Here is a 19,700-nt window from a genome sequence, read left to right as displayed (position 1 = left end):
CCTCCCAAAGAACCCAACCCACTTCATCGGGACCAGAAACATCAGAGATGATGCCTTGCATTCAGCCAAGATTTGCGGATTTTAAAATCACTTGTTCTGCATGTGGCAAGCTTATCGCCTATGGTGAAAAAAGCGTTAAGCTCATCGTCCTTGCAGGCGATAATCACAAGTGCCCCAAAAAAAAGTAATTTTTTGGGTTTTTTCTTTTTTTGCTCCAGTTGAGCCAGTTTCAATTCCCTTTTTTTGTTTCTCCCCCTAAAAAAATTAAAAAAATATATAAAACTCTTTTGAAAAGCCAAAAAAAGTTCAAAAAGTTCAAAAAACACAAAAAAAATATAAAACAACAAAAAGAAGAAAAAAAAAGTTCTTTTTAGAACTACCTCCAATTTCTAAATAAAGGCTTCTTTTTTTTATAAACTCATCTTTTTCCCTCATTTTACGCTCCCCGGTGCGCTACCTGGTGCGCGTACCGGGCGCTTCCCCCGCGCAAAACGAAAAAAAAAAATATTTTAAATGCCCCGCGGGGCCCTTTTATAGCCCCCACATCAAACCTAGGGGGTCAAGGGGGGGTCTACCCTGCCCCCTTATGGTCATTTCCCCCTTTGTTTTGGCCACCTCTCGTGTCTCGATCCTACCGAGACACAAGATGGCGGCCGCTCCGGACTGTTTAGAATGTTTACAGACAACTGAGAGCCAGTCAGCTTTCTGCGCGCAAGTCGCGTGTCGCGCCGGGAGCGCACTCCGGTGCGCGCACCGGAGAGCGCCTACAGATATATATATTTTTTGGAACCTAAATTACTCAAAATCCACTGCAGCACATATCTTGAGACATAGCAAAGGCACATCGGGCTACCAGTCCCTACAATTTTGCCAAGTTTGGTGGAAATCCATTCAGCCGTTCGGGCTAAAAGTGAAATCGACCGCCCTATGGAAATTAACATGGGGAAAACGCGTTTTGGGACCCCCCTTTTATCTCGGCCCCCGCTTGATGTATCCCCCCCAAACTTTCAAGGAAGGACCCGAGCTCGACGAGGCCATTTTCAGGAAATTTTCAGGCAGATTCGTCAACCGGTGCCAAAGTTATTCCAAATAGAATTTTGAGATTTAACATTGAAAAAAATCCTAACTATAACTACCTACTGGCGACCGCCAGTAGGTAATATGTATATATATATATATATATATATATATATATATATATATATATATATATATATATATATATATATATATATATATTCACTGAAAAAACCATAGGTTATAGACCATATATAGTTAGGAATTAGCATTTACAAAACCTTGAAAATTCACTGAAAAAACCATAGGTTATAGACCATATATAGTTAGGAATTCGCATTTACAAAACTTTATTTTACTCACACAAAACCATTGAAATTCCATATATAGTTAGTTGCACTAACTATAAATCGCGCACCCGCAATCCACTGCTGATGATGTCACATATTACATCATTCATGACATGGTCAGTGACATCACTGATGACATCACTGATGACATCTCAAATGACATCACTGATGACATCTCAAATGACATCACTGATGACATCACTGATGACATCTCATTTGACATTACTGATCACATCACTGAAGATATCATTCATGTGATAATACGATGAACCTCTTCAGACTCTAATATAACCTTAGATACAATCAGTGTAAACAGACACTCACAGACTGTCACTCATCCATGGAGTTACTCACACACCTAGTCAGTCATGCAAAGAATCAATCACACCTCCATTTCCTCAACTATACAGTTATACAAACTTTACTTATTCAAACATATACTAACACATATTTACTCTCTTATACAATCCCTGATACAAGTTCACAATGATCCATACAGCCACTCACACATTCACTGGCTCTTATGCACAGTTATTTATATATGTCAACTCTCACATGTACTGTGTTTTACATATGTACTTACTTTGACATGTAGCACTGAGATATCCATTCACTCACCAATACACTCATGCACACAGTCAACCGCCCATACAGCTGTTTCCACATGCACTTTTGAAACCATACATCTAGTGAATCAACTGCTCACACATCTATGCACAGAGTCATACACCTCCCAGCCACCCACACACACACTCAGTCTCCCATACAAATACTTGGGCAACCAATCAATAACCCATATAGTTACTCATATAGCTACTTATCAACACATGCAACAGTTTACAGAACAACAGACATAATGATGCACAAATTAAGACAGTTTAGTCACTAACCCATGCACTCAGTGAGACACATTTAATCACTCACTCATACAGTCAGTCATGCACCTACTAAATCCTTCATCCAGACACTTATACATCCACTCATTCTTCAATATGTAAGACATATTTTAACTTTACAGAAACATACAGTCACTGGATGTTGTCATCAGTGATGTCATCAGTGATATCATTTGAGATGTCATCAGTGATGTCATCAGTGATGTCACTGACCATGTCATGAATGATGTAATATGTGACATCATCAGCAGTGGATTGCGGGTGCGCGATATATAGTTAGTGCAACTAACTATATATGGAATTTCAATGGTTTTGTGTGAGTAAAATAAAGTTTTGTAAATGCGAATTCCTAACTATATATGGTCTATAACCTATGGTTTTTTCAGTGAATTTTCAAGGTTTTCTAAATGCTAATTCCTAACTATATATGGTCTATAACCTATGTTTTTTTCAGTGAATTTTCAAGGTTTTGTAAATGCTAATTCCTAACTATATATGGTCTATAACCTATGTTTTTTTCAGTGAATTTTCAAGGTTTTGTAAATGCTAATTCCTAACTATATATGGTCTATAGTAAGCGTGGGCGGAAAATCCGTTCCGCTCGCGGATTTTGCGGATTTTCGGGAAATCCGCAATCCGCGAGATTTGCGTATTTCCCGCAAAATCCGCAAATTCGCACGCAGCGGATTTTTTTGGCGGCGCGCGGCGTTGGTGATACAATTTTTGCGGCGCGCGGCGTTTATCATCGTTTGCCGAGTTGTTTTTTTCGATAGTTTGCGAGTGCTGCGCCATTTTGGATCTTGCTGTGTGATCCCGCGGGAATTGGCGAGCGCGATTACGTCATCGCGGCTTGCCAGCGATAGTTTGTCAACGCGAGTACGACGAGATCACGTCTCGCGGTACTTCGCAATTGCGAGATTTGAGATGCGGCGCGCGAAAATATAAATTTGCAATTCTGCACAAGAAATCCACCAGCAAGCAGCATAAACCTTCTAGAAATGATGATTTTTATGTGAATAACTCCTTAGTTTGACATTTGCCTGCACTTTTTTAGCGAGGAGTCCATTTTGGGGAGGGGGGCAGGGGGGTGGGAGGAAGGAAGTGCCCCATAGTCTTCAACTTCCTGTTCCTGTTCAGCAGGCTCCTCCCAGTGCTTTGTCCATCTCCTGGTCACTTTTCATTCGGATGTGGACCTGGAAGGATTACCTTTTGTGGATGCTGCTGGATCTTTGGATTTGAGGCCTTTTTGACTTTCTTTGGATCACTGTTGGATTAGAAATTTTACAAGTAAGTTTGTTTGGGGCATTACAGTTGCTGCAACTAAAATTTTGGGATTTTCGATTTTTGGGCTGTTTTGGGGCCTTTTCCCAGGGGTACTCAGTGGTGGGTGGACTGATTCTTTCTGTGGGTTGTCTTGAATTTAAACATCATGGAGGCCATAGATGAATTGGGATTGTGCTGATTTTTCTGTGTTTTTCGATTTTTTTTTTTTGTAAAATTTTGTGTTTTTCGATTTTTGACCTGTTGTTGGGGCCTTGACCAGGGGTAGTGAGTGGTGCATGGGGCCTAGTCTTTCTGTGGGCTGTCTTGAATTTAAACATCATGGATGGAATGGGATTGTGCTGATTTTGCAGTGTTTTTCGATTTTTGGGGGTGTTCATGGGGAGGGACATGCCATGTGGCTGGTGGCCATTTTGAGTGCAGCTACAGGCACTGGCCATGTGCTGGCAGGCAAGTGGCCATTTTGAATGCAGGCTTTGTTGTTAGGCCTCCAACCATTTTGCCTACTTTTCAACCTTTATTTATGCCAGGGGTAGTGAGTCTTGCATGGGCCTAGTATTTCTGTGGGTTGTCTTGAATTTAAACATCATGGAGGCCATGGATGGAATGGGATTGTGCTGATTTTGCAGTGTTTTTCGATTTTTGGGGGTGTTCATGGGGAGGGACATGCCATGTGGCTGGTGGCCATTTTGAGTGCAGCTACAGGCACTTGCCATGTGCTGGCAGGCAAGTGGCCATTTTGAATGCAGGCTTTGTTGTTAGGCCTCCAACCATTTTGCCTACTTTTCAACCTTTATTTATGCCAGGGGTAGTGAGTCTTGCATGGGCCTAGTATTTCTGTGGGTTGTCTTGAATTTAAACATCATGGAGGCCATGGATGGAATGGGATTGTGCTGATTTTTCTGTGTTTTTCGATTTTTTTTTTTTGTAAAATTTTGTGTTTTTCGATTTTTGACCTGTTGTTGGGGCCTTGACCAGGGGTAGTGAGTGGTGCATGGGGCCTAGTCTTTCTGTGGGCTGTCTTGAATTTAAACATCATGGATGGAATGGGATTGTGCTGATTTTGCAGTGTTTTTCGATTTTTGGGGGTGTTCATGGGGAGGGACATGCCATGTGGCTGGTGGCCATTTTGAGTGCAGCTACAGGCACTTGCCATGTGCTGGCAGGCAAGTGGCCATTTTGAATGCAGGCTTTGTTGTTAGGCCTCCAACCATTTTGCCTACTTTTCAACCTTTATTTATGCCAGGGGTAGTGAGTCTTGCATGGGCCTAGTATTTCTGTGGGTTGTCTTGAATTTAAACATCATGGAGGCCATAGATGAATTGGGATTGTGCTGATTTTTCTGTGTTTTTCGATTTTTTTTTTTTGTAAAATTTTGTGTTTTTCGATTTTTGACCTGTTGTTGGGGCCTTGACCAGGGGTAGTGAGTGGTGCATGGGGCCTAGTCTTTCTGTGGGCTGTCTTGAATTTAAACATCATGGATGGAATGGGATTGTGCTGATTTTGCAGTGTTTTTCGATTTTTGGGGGTGTTCATGGGGAGGGACATGCCATGTGGCTGGTGGCCATTTTGAGTGCAGCTACAGGCACTTGCCATGTGCTGGCAGGCAAGTGGCCATTTTGAATGCAGGCTTTGTTGTTAGGCCTCCAACCATTTTGCCTACTTTTCAACCTTTATTTATGCCAGGGGTAGTGAGTCTTGCATGGGCCTAGTATTTCTGTGGGTTGTCTTGAATTTAAACATCATGGAGGCCATAGATGAATTGGGATTGTGCTGATTTTTCTGTGTTTTTCGATTTTTTTTTTTTGTAAAATTTTGTGTTTTTCGATTTTTGACCTGTTGTTGGGGCCTTGACCAGGGGTAGTGAGTGGTGCATGGGGCCTAGTCTTTCTGTGGGCTGTCTTGAATTTAAACATCATGGATGGAATGGGATTGTGCTGATTTTGCAGTGTTTTTCGATTTTTGGGGGTGTTCATGGGGAGGGACATGCCATGTGGCTGGTGGCCATTTTGAGTGCAGCTACAGGCACTGGCCATGTGCTGGCAGGCAAGTGGCCATTTTGAATGCAGGCTTTGTTGTTAGGCCTCCAACCATTTTGCCTACTTTTCAACCTTTATTTATGCCAGGGGTAGTGAGTCTTGCATGGGCCTAGTATTTCTGTGGGTTGTCTTGAATTTAAACATCATGGAGGCCATAGATGAATTGGGATTGTGCTGATTTTTCTGTGTTTTTCGATTTTTTTTTTTTGTAAAATTTTGTGTTTTTCGATTTTTGACCTGTTGTTGGGGCCTTGACCAGGGGTAGTGAGTGGTGCATGGGGCCTAGTCTTTCTGTGGGCTGTCTTGAATTTAAACATCATGGATGGAATGGGATTGTGCTGATTTTGCAGTGTTTTTCGATTTTTGGGGGTGTTCATGGGGAGGGACATGCCATGTGGCTGGTGGCCATTTTGAGTGCAGCTACAGGCACTGGCCATGTGCTTGGCAGGCAAGTGGCCATTTTGAATGCAGGCTTTGTTGTTAGGCCTCCAACCATTTTGCCTACTTTTCAACCTTTATTTATGCCCAGGGGTAGTGAGTCTTGCATGGGCCTAGTCTTTCTGTGGGTTGTCTTGAATTTAAACATTATGGAGGGCATGGATGGATTGGGATTGTGCTGATTTTGCAGTGTTTTTCGATTTTTTTGTGCTCTATAACTGAACTGATGTTCCTCTGTCTTCCATTTTTTTTAGGTGCACAAGACTCAAGAGAACCACCAGTGCCAGGAAGAAGTCCTGCAGCGGTGTGTGTGTGCAGCATAACGTCACGCGACGTCACGTCTGGCCTCAGACAACTCTACAATTCGTGCAACTGCGGCCTGCTGTCTGACCTGCTCTGAAGAAGATGGCCCCAAAGAAAGTTCTCCGTAGCTCCTCTAGCAAGAAAGTTGCTAGTAAGGAGCAGAAGAAGCAAGTTACCAAGGAGGCTGGTGTGCCACCCGCCACTTTTTTTGGGAGCAAAAAAAAAAGTACGCCTGCAGCAGCAGGATCTGCTGGGGACCAACCTGAGAGCAGCACCCCTGCTCCATTGGGTTCAGTGCCTCCACCACCACGCCAACTTAAGTCAAAGCCCTTGAGTGCTTCAGAGGCAGTCAGTGTACTTCTCCAATCACCATCGACCAGTGATGTTGGCTCATCGCAAGAAAGTAGCAGCAATGTCCCTGAATCAACACAGGTTGTTGTAACTCATCTGACAAGTGTTGAACAACCACAGCCGCAACAACAACACCATGTGCAAGTACACGCCCAAGTACATGTGGAAGGAGAGGCAGCAAAAGGAGATGCGCAAGCAAAGGTGCATGGACGTTCACAAGTGCCCACAATAGTTGTTCCTCCCGAAGTAGGGGCACATTTGGAAATCGACAATGAAGCTGAGGTATCATTGGAAGCCACTCCTCCTGATGATCATTCATTGTCTTCCACATCCCTAGCAAGGAAAAGATCAAGGGGGGTGTCTACATCTTCTTCAAGCCCACCTCGTTCTGGTGCAAGTGATCTGTCTTGGGAACCACGACAACTGCGGTCTGACAGTGAGGCAGAGGCACACCATGATCTGCCACCGGTACCTAAGCGTAAAAGGAAGGTCGTCCAAAAACTCAAACCTATGGAGTGTGATGAGGCTCAACAAGAAGTGACAGATACTGCTGGTGATGAAGCCTCTCACGATGACGACGAGGCAGTCATCACAAAGGTCACTGCAGCCCCACCGGGCATGCAGCAAAGAGACATTTTGACCCTATCCCGAGAAGCTGCTGAGCGTGATGATGATGTCGGCGAGGAGGCAATGGAAATGGAATCATTAGATTTGGAGTTAAGTAGTACACCAAAACCTACCGCTTCCATATTTCTTCCTCGCAAGAAGGTACCCACCTCGTCCTCGACCTCAATTCGTGGTGGTGAAAGTGCAAAACGTACTGAAGTTCGGCAATCCACATCCTCCACTTCATCTGTCATTAGCAGCAGGACCACCACCACCAGTATCGCCGCCTCCTCCGGCCCCCGAAGACATTTCAAGTCTCCAGTTTGGGACTTCTTTAGTGTTTGCCCAAAAAAGGAAAACGTAGCCATTTGTAGCCTTTGTAAGCTTCGATTTAGTCGTGGTAAGCTTGGTTCTAACTATGGTACCGGAGGCCAGAGAGGTCATCTTGAGAGAAGGCACCCTGTCGAATGGTTTCCGCACCTAGAGGCGGTCAAGAAAGCCGGAATTGCACGTAATGAAAACGTTGATTTGTCATCTGCTGATGACGAGGAGGTAGAAGACGATTCAAGCACTTCACTTACACCCAGTTCCCATGTCAGCAGCACACCCCATGGGAGCCACACTAAGAGTGTGGGAGAGAGTGAGACATCAATGCGGAAAAGTTCATCAGCGAGCGTAACTGGGTCGAAGAGATCATCATCATCCCGTAAATCATTGGTCCAGGGCAACATTAAAAAGATGTTGTTTACAGAAGCGCAATATGAACGCAACCACCCAATGACCCGTCTGTATAACACTAAGCTGGCTAAAATGCTAGCTCTGGACCTTCTCCCTTTTTCTTTTGTAGAAGGGGTTGGTTTTCTAGAATTAGTGACAGTGCTCTGCCCTAAATGGAAGGTTCCTAGCCGGTTCTATTTTGCCCGAGTTGCGGTTCCAGCACTACATGAAGATGTTCTGAAGGTGATTGGGGCAGCTTTGCAGAAGAGTGCTGTTCACACTATACATCTGACAACAGACATGTGGACCAGTGGCGCAGGCGCTGATTACATGTGCATCACTGCACACTGGGTCTCTTTTTCAGGGGCTAAAGCAAAGCTAAACTCAGGTGTTGACACTAACATTGTTTTTAAAGGTGCTCGGAAACATGCAACACTAGCCATGTTTGGTTTGGAGAAACGTCACACAGCAGAAAACATTTTGGATGTCTTTAACACAAAGGTCCTTAACTGTCTGTCCCCACTAAAACGCAAGGTTGGTTATGTTTCCACAGACAATGGCTCCAATATAGTTAAGGCCATGAGGGACGGTTACTATTTCAGAGTGCCGTGTTTGGCGCACTGTATAAACCTGGTTGTCCAAAAATTCTTGGGTAATAAACGCAGTGCAGCGTACAGTGTATTGGAGAACTGCCGAAAAATTTGCAAGCATTTCAGGCATTCTTTTAAGGCCCGCAAGCAGCTGAGGAGCATGCTATATCAAAGTCAAATGCCAGTGAAAGCACTCATCCAGGAGGTGGTAACACGTTGGAACTCAACCTTCTACATGCTTGAGCGTCTGTATGAGCAGTATACGCAACTCGATCAATTTTTCTTGAAAGAGGGTATAGAGGAGCTGAGGATGGGTGGGCCGCAATGGAACATAGTTGAAAGCCTAACACGCATGCTTCGTCCTTTTGAGGTCTTCACACGTGCAGTCAGCAAGGAGGACTCTAATTTGGGAAAAGCTATCCCATTGTTGTACATGCTGGAGGACCAACTGAAGGAGGTGTGTTCTGTGTTTCGAAAAGATGACAAAAAGAAAGACTCTTTGCTTCTGGCTGAGACATTATTAGAGCTCCTACAAGGTGATGAACGTCTTCAAAAGATCCACTCAGAACAGCATTACATTTGTGCTACTATTCTGGATCCACGCTACAAAAAGGCGCTGGCAGGCAGAGCATTCTTTCCTTTTGCTGATGAAGATGTTACAAAGTACAAACGTTGGCTAGCCTTGTCAGCCAAGAAGTTTGAAACAGAACGGCTGGAAATTGAAGGAAATGGCAGTACATCAGCAGGCCATCCCCAGTCAAAACAATCCACTTCTGCACCTGTGGCTGTGGCACAAGTGACCTCTCAGCCGTTAAAGACACCGGCAACCGCATCATCTGCACGAAAGACAGCAGAAACATTGGAGGCTGAAGAGGATTGGCTAGCTCTGCGTGGGTTTGGTTCTCAAAAGGCCAGAGGCACAGCAAGAGCTACGCAAAGTGGAGGAACCTTGGAGGAGGACCTTGAGTCGATGGTGAAGGACTATCTGAATGACTCCACAGAGGTCTATGTTAATTCTGACCCATTGGCGTATTGGCATGGGAAAAAAGAATTGTGGCCACAGCTCACCAACCTGGCTTTAAACTACTTGTCTTGCCCACTCGCAAGTGTGTCTTCTGAACGGGTTTTCAGTGCGGCTGGTGGGATTGTAACTCCCAAACGGAGCCGCCTCTCGCCCAAAAATGTGGAGAGGTTAACAATGATCAAGATGAATCAGCACCTCATACCACCAGATATAAGAGTACGAGAGAGCGTGCCGGATGAAGAGGAGGTGGCCAGCACCATAGATGAGGGAATTTCTACTCTGTCAGGTGGCACTGACCTCACCCGGGCTGAATTCGCAGAGTATGATGACGAAGCCTTATTCTTATTCCTGGACCGTGATTCCGACTTCGAGCCCTGAAAATGAGACAACGAATCAATAACTTTCTTTTTCATCCTTATTCACTTTTATTCCTGTGTGTCTGTCTTTCTTTGTTGTGCACAGTTAATATAATTCAAACTTTAATCAGATAATCACAAAGACAAGCCCATCAGCAGAACTGTCTTCACTTGTTTGCTAATTTATTTGAAGGTGCCGCAGTCTGCATTCCTCAGGTTCACAAGTTCAGAAGAACATGCTCCTCTATCCTCCTCCTCCAGACTCCTATTTCCATCAAAGCAGAGGGCTGGTTTACGCCCAATGAAGAAAGACTCAGCACTTGTGGGGGTGTTGTTCTACCTCTTTGCAGGTGAGTTGACGGGTCTGGGGCCATTGCTGGGAAGCACTAAAAGTGGTTTGTGCCAAATCCGAGGCGGAAATTTTTTTGTGTTTTTGATGACTTGCTTGCCTTTGAGGTGCTCTTAGGGGGGGTTCCGTCTGTTTGTGGGTGAGTTTCATGGTCTGAGAGCATTGCTGGGACACTCTAATCTTGATTGCATTTGCTTTTCAGGAAATCCGTCGTGCCAACCCCGACTTATGGCCCAGCTACGCAGCGCGTTTGGACCGAAGGCCCAGAAATATTGCAAGTATGAGAGTTTGCTTTTGGCCTGTTTGGGGGTGTTATACTTCTTGGCGGGTGGGTTGCCGGGTCTTGGGGCATTCCTGGGAAGGTCTAATACCGGGTAGAAGTGGTTGGGACAAAATCCAGGCCGATTTTCTTTTGGGCTATTTCTGACATTTTGCTCTATGTAGCGTTTTCGGGGGCCTGTTTGGGGGGCTTCCTGGTGTTTGCGGGTGAGTTTCGTGGTCTGGGAGCACTGCTGGGACACTCTAATCTTGATTGCATTTGCTTTTCAGGAAATCCGTCGTGCCAACCCCGACTTATGGCCCAGCTACGCAGCGCGTTTGGACCGAAGGCCCAGAAATATTGCAAGTATGAGAGTTTGCTTTTGGCCTGTTTGGGGGTGTTATACTTCTTGGCGGGTGGGTTGCCGGGTCTTGGGGCATTCCTGGGAAGGTCTAATACCGGGTAGAAGTGGTTGGGACAAAATCCAGGCCGATTTTCTTTTGGGCTATTTCTGACATTTTGCTCTATGTAGCGTTTTCGGGGGCCTGTTTGGGGGGCTTCCTGGTGTTTGCGGGTGAGTTTCGTGGTCTGGGAGCACTGCTGGGACACTCTAATCTTGATTGCATTTGCTTTTCAGGAAATCCGTCGTGCCAACCCCGACTTATGGCCCAGCTACGCAGCGCGTTTGGACCGAAGGCCCAGAAATATTGCAAGTATGAGAGTTTGCTTTTGGCCTGTTTGGGGGTGTTATACTTCTTGGCGGGTGGGTTGCCGGGTCTTGGGGCATTCCTGGGAAGGTCTAATACCGGGTAGAAGTGGTTGGGACAAAATCCAGGCCGATTTTTTTTTGGGCTATTTCTGACATTTTGCTCTATGTAGCGTTTTCGGGGGCCTGTTTGGGGGGCTTCCTGGTGTTTCTGGGTGAGTTTCGTGGTGTGGGAGCACTGCTGGGACACTCTAATCTTGATTGCATTTGCTTTTCAGGAAATCCGTCGTGCCAACCCCGACTTATGGCCTAGCTACGCAGCGCGTTTGGACCGAAGGCCCAGAAATATTGCAAGTATGAGATTTTGCTTTTGGCCTGTTTGGGGGTGTTATGCTTCTTGGCGGGTGGGTTGCCGGGTCTTGGGGCATTCCTGGGAAGGTCTAATACCGGGTAGAAGTGGTTGGGACAAAATCCAGGCCGATTTTTTTTGGGCTATTTCAGACATTTTGCTCTATGTAGCGTTTTCGGGGGCCTGTTTGGGGGGCTTCCTGGTGTTTGCGGGTGAGTTTCGTGGTCTGGGAGCACTGCTGGGACACTCTAATCTTGATTGCATTTGCTTTTCAGGAAATCCGTCGTGCCAACCCCGACTTATGGCCTAGCTACGCAGCGCGTTTGGACCGAAGGCCCAGAAATATTGCAAGTATGAGATTTTGCTTTTGGCCTGTTTGGGGGTGTTATGCTTCTTGGCGGGTGGGTTGCCGGGTCTTGGGGCATTCCTGGGAAGGTCTAATACCGGGTAGAAGTGGTTGGGACAAAATCCAGGCCGATTTTTTTTGGGCTATTTCAGACATTTTGCTCTATGTAGCGTTTTCGGGGGCCTGTTTGGGGGGCTTCCTGGTGTTTGCGGGTGAGTTTCGTGGTCTGGGAGCACTGCTGGGACACTCTAATCTTGATTGCATTTGCTTTTCAGGAAATCCGTCGTGCCAACCCCGACTTATGGCCTAGCTACGCAGCGCGTTTGGACCGAAGGCCCAGAAATATTGCAAGTATGAGATTTTGCTTTTGGCCTGTTTGGGGGTGTTATGCTTCTTGGCGGGTGGGTTGCCGGGTCTTGGGGCATTCCTGGGAAGGTCTAATACCGGGTAGAAGTGGTTGGGACAAAATCCAGGCCGATTTTTTTTGGGCTATTTCTGACATTTTGCTCTATGTAGCGTTTTCGGGGGCCTGTTTGGGGGGCTTCCTGGTGTTTGCGGGTGAGTTTCGTGGTGTGGGAGCACTGCTGGCTATATATACTTTACTTTGCAAGAGGTTTGAAGCAAATCCATGGTGGCTGAGGGGACTTAGGGCCTAGCTGCAGAGCGCGCGCGGAGTGATTTGGGAAATTTGTGAAAAAGTGACTAAGTCCCCATTTTTGTACTTTTGCTCTTTGGCTGTTTGGGGGTCTTCTACTCGTTTTCTCCTGGGTTGACGGCTCTGGGGCCATTGCTGGGAAGCTCTAATACCGGATAAAAGTGTTTTGGACCAAATCCCAGGCGGAATTTTTTTTGTGTTTTTGATGACTTGCTTGCCTTTGAGGTGCTCTTAGGGGGGGTTCCGTCTGTTTGCGGGTGAGTTTCGTGGTCTGGGAGCACTGCTGGGACACTCTAATCTTGATTGCATTTGCTTTTCAGGAAATCCGTCGTGCCAACCCCGACTTATGGCCTAGCTACGCAGCGCGTTTGGACCGAAGGCCCAGAAATATTGCAAGTATGAGATTTTGCTTTTGGCCTGTTTGGGGGTGTTACGCTTCTTGGCGGGTGGGTTGCCGGGTCTTGGGGCATTCCTGGGAAGGTCTAATACCGGGTAGAAGTGGTTGGGACAAAATCCGCGCGGAAAAGCCTTTAGTTTTGGCACTTTTTGTAACTTAGGGTTCGTTAGGGTTAGCCCTAGCAGCAGGATTGCATGTGTTTCGGGGTGTTCTAGATTTTTCAAACTGAGTTCTGGGGTCTTAGAGCACTCGTGAGAATGTGTAATTTTGGTTGCAAGTCATTTGAAGAAAATCCATGGTGGGAAAGGGGGGATTTGGCATAGTTAAAGAAAGCCTTTGCCACTATTCTTAACTTAGGGTTCGTTAGGGTTAGCAGTATTTCTATTGCATGTGTTTGAGTGGGGGGGATTTCGAGTCTTGGAGCGATGCTGGCTATGGCTACTTTTGCTTGGTTGCTTGCAAGTGGTTTGAATGCAATCCACGGTGGGTAATGGGTAATTAGGGTACTTCGGCCTACTTTTACTTTCAAAGTAAGTTTTGTCACCAGTTTTCTGCTAGGCCTCGTTTTTTGAGATTTGATTGGGGGTCTTCTACATTTTTGCGACTGGCTTTAGTAAGGGTCTGGGTGGGAGCACTGCTAGGAAGATCTAATTTTGTTCTAAAACACAGTTTACAGTACACCTAGCTTGAGGGGCAAGATCCGATACATTAATTTGCCCATACATCCTTCAAAAGGTGACTCAGAGTACGCACTTTCAAAAACATTGTACTGTCTACTAGGAAAAACAAATTGTGACTTTTTGCACTCCACAGCCTACATGCCTTATATTTATTTATCAGTGGTGTTGTAATATTATATCACTTCCTGTTTTTCGTTGAATAATTACAGGCCGGGTTTCAGTCTCTGCAATGGGGAAAAAAGGATGGAGTCAGGCTTCACAGTAGCGAGCCACAATTCAGCATCAGGCAGGCAGTGGACAGGGTGTCTTCTGGTGACCAACATCGATGGACGAAGCGTCGGCTGCAATGGAGGAGTGCCGCTAATAGGAGGATTTTTTTTCTGCGGGCAACTTACTTACCACTTCCAACAGGACCACTACAACCACATAGATACAGTATCCCTTGCCTTTTTCTCTGACTGTGACTGCATTTCTTGGCTCTCTCTCTGCTTCTACATTGATCCCTTAACACATCACTTAGTCCACTCCACTATCACATCTGCACCACACATAGTCATTTGTAAGTGCTCCTACGTAATTCGCAAGTCGCAGCACGCCCCAGGCCGTAGAGGACTGGGATGGCCCCAATGATGAAGCATGTCACCAAGGGGCAACCCTGGTGAGTGAGGGGACACCTAGAAAAAAAGCAATTTCTCCTTTTCTATCTACTATACCTTCTGTCAGGTTACGCAGCCCCTAAGCGCCTACCGTACTATGAAACTACATTTCCCATGAGTAGGCGGGAGACTTGCAGACTATTTAGTGAGACTATATGAGAGTACCCTTGTATGTTAGGACAGCACTTCACTGATGCCTGTCTTGTCTTCTGTTACAGGTATCCTTTCCCTGCTGACCCTACCTTTACCCATCCCACATTTTTTATTTTAGTTTGTTATTTTTCTCCCCCGCCTAATGCCTCGAACACCCTGTGTTTACACTTCTGGGTGTTGGTGACATTTGGAAGTGGAACCATATTTGCATCGACTGGATCACGGGGAGTAAACCTGACACCTTCCAGACCAACCCCATTGAGTGTTGTTGTGAATGGATTTATAGTGACCAGCAAGGCTCTCAGGTATCTGGCTACAGAGACCTTATGTTGAATATAGTTATCAATATTTCCACCCACGCCCTGTACTGTCGCATTCTTTCTTCCACAGTTGTCGAAAGTACTAATTACTTTTAACTGACATGCATGCAGTTACAGTAGTGTATGCACTTTCAAAGATTGATGGATAGGTTTGTACCCAAAGATTTGTTTATGTTCACAATTGTTCGTCCATGCTGTGCTACTTTTTCTTGTCTCCCAAAACCTTTCCCAAAAACCCCCGTACCCATCCATTTTTCAAACCCTAACCCTCTTCCCCCGGGCTGTGTGGTTTTGATTGATGTGTGACTAAATTACAGCAATAAATCCACACACTTGCTGGGGAGGATAAGGTGATAGCAACAGGCTGGTGAAGAAATCCGATGATATATTCTTACTCTGCTTGACAAAGACCCATGGCTAATGTCAAAGAACTTCAACCGAATTAGTTATACTTTAACATTTGTTAGGCTACAACGTGGCACTGTTCTAGTGTACTTCTGTCACCTGCTATATTCTGTATTGTACCTTTGTATTGCTCAGGAGCACAAACCAGATTTCATTTTCTTTTTTTCATAGGCAAGCAACTGCCACTGTGTCACACCACTAGTACCACCGCTATGAGGAAATTTTATCCGCCCAGGATTGCCAACCTTATTTGCTGTTTCCCGTGGAGCCAGCCCTGGGCCTAGCCCTACTTGCAAACAGAAATTACAGGTAAGATAGGCGTTTGGTTGGAGGTAGTATAATGGAGTATTAGGAGAGACGAGAGATTTGATTGACGGTAGTACTACTAAAGTCCTAGGACTATTCAGGAAAACAAACTTACTGTTATGTTAAACCCCCACCCACCAGACTCAAAAGCAGTAAAAAACAGGTATGGTCAGATAAAGTTTCAAAAAGTATATTTTTATAGCCCTAACAAAAGAATCTCCCGCAAGACCCTCCCTAACCCCAACGATTGTCCTTCAAAAGTCCCCAAAAATCACAACTCCCAATTCCCACCCCCCAAAAGTCTCTAAAAAAGGGGCAAGGGACACTATGGCAGGGTGCTGTTGGAATTAGCAGCCAGGGCATCATGCTCCTTGCGGAGGGTGGCAAGTTCGAAGCGGAGGCCCTCCACCACGTTCTTATAATTATGGACCTCCTGCTCCAGGTAGGACAGTCTGAGGGATAAGCGGCGCCGGTGTGCCTTGCAATTCCTGTGAGGGGCAGCTGCTTTCTTTGCTGCTGGGCGGTGGCGTTTGGCTTTGGTAGCCCGGCTCCGTACCGCTGGAGCACTGCGCTGGCTGGCAGCCCGCACGGAGGAGGAGGCAGCTGTCCCAGTGGACGTTGTTGTTGTTCCAGACTGCGTCTCCTCCTCCTCCAGGGCCACCAGCCGCCGATATTCAGCAACAGTGGCATCCAGCCTCCGTTGCCGGGCCATTCGAGCCTGCTCCTTCCTCCTTGATGGTGTCTTGGATTTGGAAGGAGCAACTACATGAAAAAAGAAAGACATAGTCTGTAACCAATGCTCCTTAAGATTAACACAAAATGATTGAGCAGAAAGTTGTCACAGTACAAGTAGCAAATTGAAAGCACAGTGCATAACTATTGAGGACAGTATCTATGTAACCTCCGACTTCTTCATCCTTGCTCTAACATTAGTGGGAGTTTAAGGAACAAATTCTACGAGCACTATGGACTTCTATTACAGTCGACTATGACAGTACACCACTCTTATTCTTCTTCTTCTCTCTTGTTTAGGACAATTGGTACGTTATCTTATGCAAGCCGGCATAATGCCAGCGCAGTGAACTTGCACCCGAGAAAAACAGACGCACACCATGGTGAGTGAGACAGACTTGCGTTACTGTACCGGTCCAGTACATGCAGGTGGTGAAGCTCTTACTTTTCTATTACGGGTGGCACTGAGAATACTCTGTTAAAAGGGCTACTGCTTAATTAATTTAGCTTTCACCCTACAGTGCAAATGAGTATTAGAAAAGGAAAATGAAGAAGCTAAATTATCTGATTATCTATCACTTCACATGGGATGTATTTGATGACATATGGGATGACTTTAGGTGCTTTGCTTATTATTGAGTGAACAGTGATACCCCCACACATGAATGACGTACTACTACTAAACTAAAGTTATTAAGGGAGGTAGGGAGTGCCCACCGTAATAACTGGATATATGCTGTGCTTGCAGTTGCAATACAAACTACTGCTACTATTCATGGTAGTCTTTGGACAACGTTACAACTTCTTTTCCTTGCCTTTCCTACACTGGAACGGACGTGCGGGTGCGGTGTTACATGCTCTTCAAAGTAACACTTAGTTCATCCAGTGACCGTCTACTCTCTCTAGATTCACATATGCTATCTAAGAGTCAGATAGTACCATGAATGATCCAGGCATCCATCCATTCAAAGTATATTGCACACATACAGTTTCTGTCTCACCCACCCAGGCTGTTCTCCTTCCACCCATCCTTGCTTCATCATTCACCCAGCCATGCACCATACCATTTTCTTACCTTCCCAGCCACCTCGGGGACCAAGCAAACACATATCATTCTTCTTTGCCAGTCATCATTACATTTCTCGTGCTTCCACACTTACTTACACCCTTCTTTCGCTTTTCGTTCATCCCATCCATCAAGTTCACCTCAGATCTGATTGGGATTCTTCTCGCCAAAAACTTCACAGCTAAGTCGAAGTACATTTAGAGGAGGCTACTACCTGCTTTTTTTATAATACACCCGTGCAGAAAGCACACTCTGCAGTCTTCAATCTCAATGACTAAGGAATGTATAGCTTACCTCTGCCCGCCACCACCGTGTGAACCCTCACAGGCATGTCCTTTTCCGGCACTTGCACCGCCTCCTCCCCAGAGTTGTCCTCCTCGTCCAATGCCACCACCTCCGCGCTGGCCCCGTCTCCAGATGTTCCACCTACAAAGTACATTTAATAATGTTAGAATACACCACTCACTACTATATAATATTTGGTCTAGGAGGAAGAAAGAAATGTGAAAAAAAGTGTACAATTTAATAATTTTTGACTGTCTACTCTAGAGTAAAAAGGTCCCTTTTTCCAGGGAAGGCTGTTGTCTTGCTGCACTTTTTGGCACAACTGATGAATGTTTGCTTTTTACTTTTTAACACGCACCACTTTTTCTCCTAACAGACAGAACCTTGACTTCTAAGAACACGAGCAGGATCAAGTTCAAACCAGGTGAGAGCTCGGCTCGACCACAAGAAATGTGTCCAATTAATCGTCAGCACTAAGCACTTTTCCATTTTCAGTTACACGTTCACTTTTATGACAAACTTGAATTTAATAAATGTGTTTACTTTTAATAAAGCTTTTAAACTTAAATAGAGTCTGTGGTTTTTGGTCCTCCAGACTAGAGTGGATGAGCTAAAGGTTTTCGAATTTTTGCAAGCATGAGTCCGTGCCTCTGCCATCGGTGACTTTGGGAGCTAAATGACTCTGCCACACTATCTAGTCAGTAAGGAGATTGGGGCCGGGGTTCAACTACAAAGTCTGTTATCACTGAGGTATGTGGAAAGTCTAACAGTTACAGCACCTATTATAATTGATAAGCTAAGCGATGCATTATTTAGTGTCCATAGTTCTGTTTGTGCAGATTTGTCCCTGCAACAGTAGTAGAATGGATTGTCCTATCCAAACCAAAAGTAAAGTAGTATCTTATTATTTCTTGGTGGTGGTCATTCACCTTTTTATTGTTGGCAATGGTCAAAGCATAAACATTTAGAATACTTGAAAAGACAATATGGACAATCCCAGAGGACTACACTCAGTGCATAGAGCTATTGCTGACTAGAATGGGAGTCCAATGGAAATGCCAAATGTGCAATCTTAGTTAGCTACACAGACAGACTAATAAGAATAATCTAGTAATACCACACGGAGTCATAGGGATAAGAATTTAGATCCTGTCTACAAGAAGATCAAAGACGATTTAGAAAAAATCGAATGAGGAACGCTAGGAAAAAATAAGTACTCTATATTAAAATTAAAACTTACTGGGGCCAGCAAAGGAGCCCTCGACTGCCCGGTCCTGGCCTGCATCGACAACAGCACCCTCCTCCTCCTCCTCCTGTGTCCTCCTCTTGCCCCTGGGGGAAGCTGATGTACAACATGAAAGAAAGAAAAACAGAAAACATGGATGATATTTATTTCTCAACCAAATCAAACATTTAAAAAAGAACTAACAAAGTAACAAAATATTTTTGCGAAATAGCAAATAGGGAACGACTCCACGGGATATATTATTGACCAATCTCATGTGGTCGACTACGTCATTACTTTAGTATTGCTTGATTTGCGGACCGTCGAATTGGAAACTACCCTATGTAACTCACTAAACAAAGTACTAAAAAGGTTTGCCTAGGATTGGCAGGCAGCAGTCCGCAGCACGCAAAGTGACAGCCAAAGTCCATTGTGATTGAAGATCAGCGACAACACTAAAGTTTCCTACTACATTCACCAGTCATTAAAATACTCAAACTATTAATCCACCACCACTATTTCTTCTTATCGCCATGTGTACAAAGGAAGGACTGGACTTGAGTCTGTAGGGGCTGATTTATAAGGCCCTTGCGGCTCTTTTGCTCCATTGTTGCGTGACTTTTGTGACGCAGCGACAGCACATAAGAGGCGCAATGGTGCGGCGTATATTAACAACGTGACGCATCTGGGAGATGCATCACGTTGTAAAGCCCTGCGCCAATAGGGGTGTTCCGGCGCAAGGGAGGGCGTTCCTGCGCAGGAACGCATCCTAAAAGTGGCTGAGGGAAATCTACAAGATTTCAATCAGTCACTTTGAGGACAATGATGCGTGACTCAAACCCT

The sequence above is a fragment of the Lissotriton vulgaris genome, chromosome 1_1 (genome assembly GCF_964263255.1).
Source record: "Lissotriton vulgaris chromosome 1_1, aLisVul1.2, whole genome shotgun sequence".
Classification (NCBI taxonomy): Eukaryota; Metazoa; Chordata; class Amphibia; order Caudata; family Salamandridae; genus Lissotriton; species Lissotriton vulgaris.
This window is presented reverse-complemented; position numbering follows the sequence as displayed.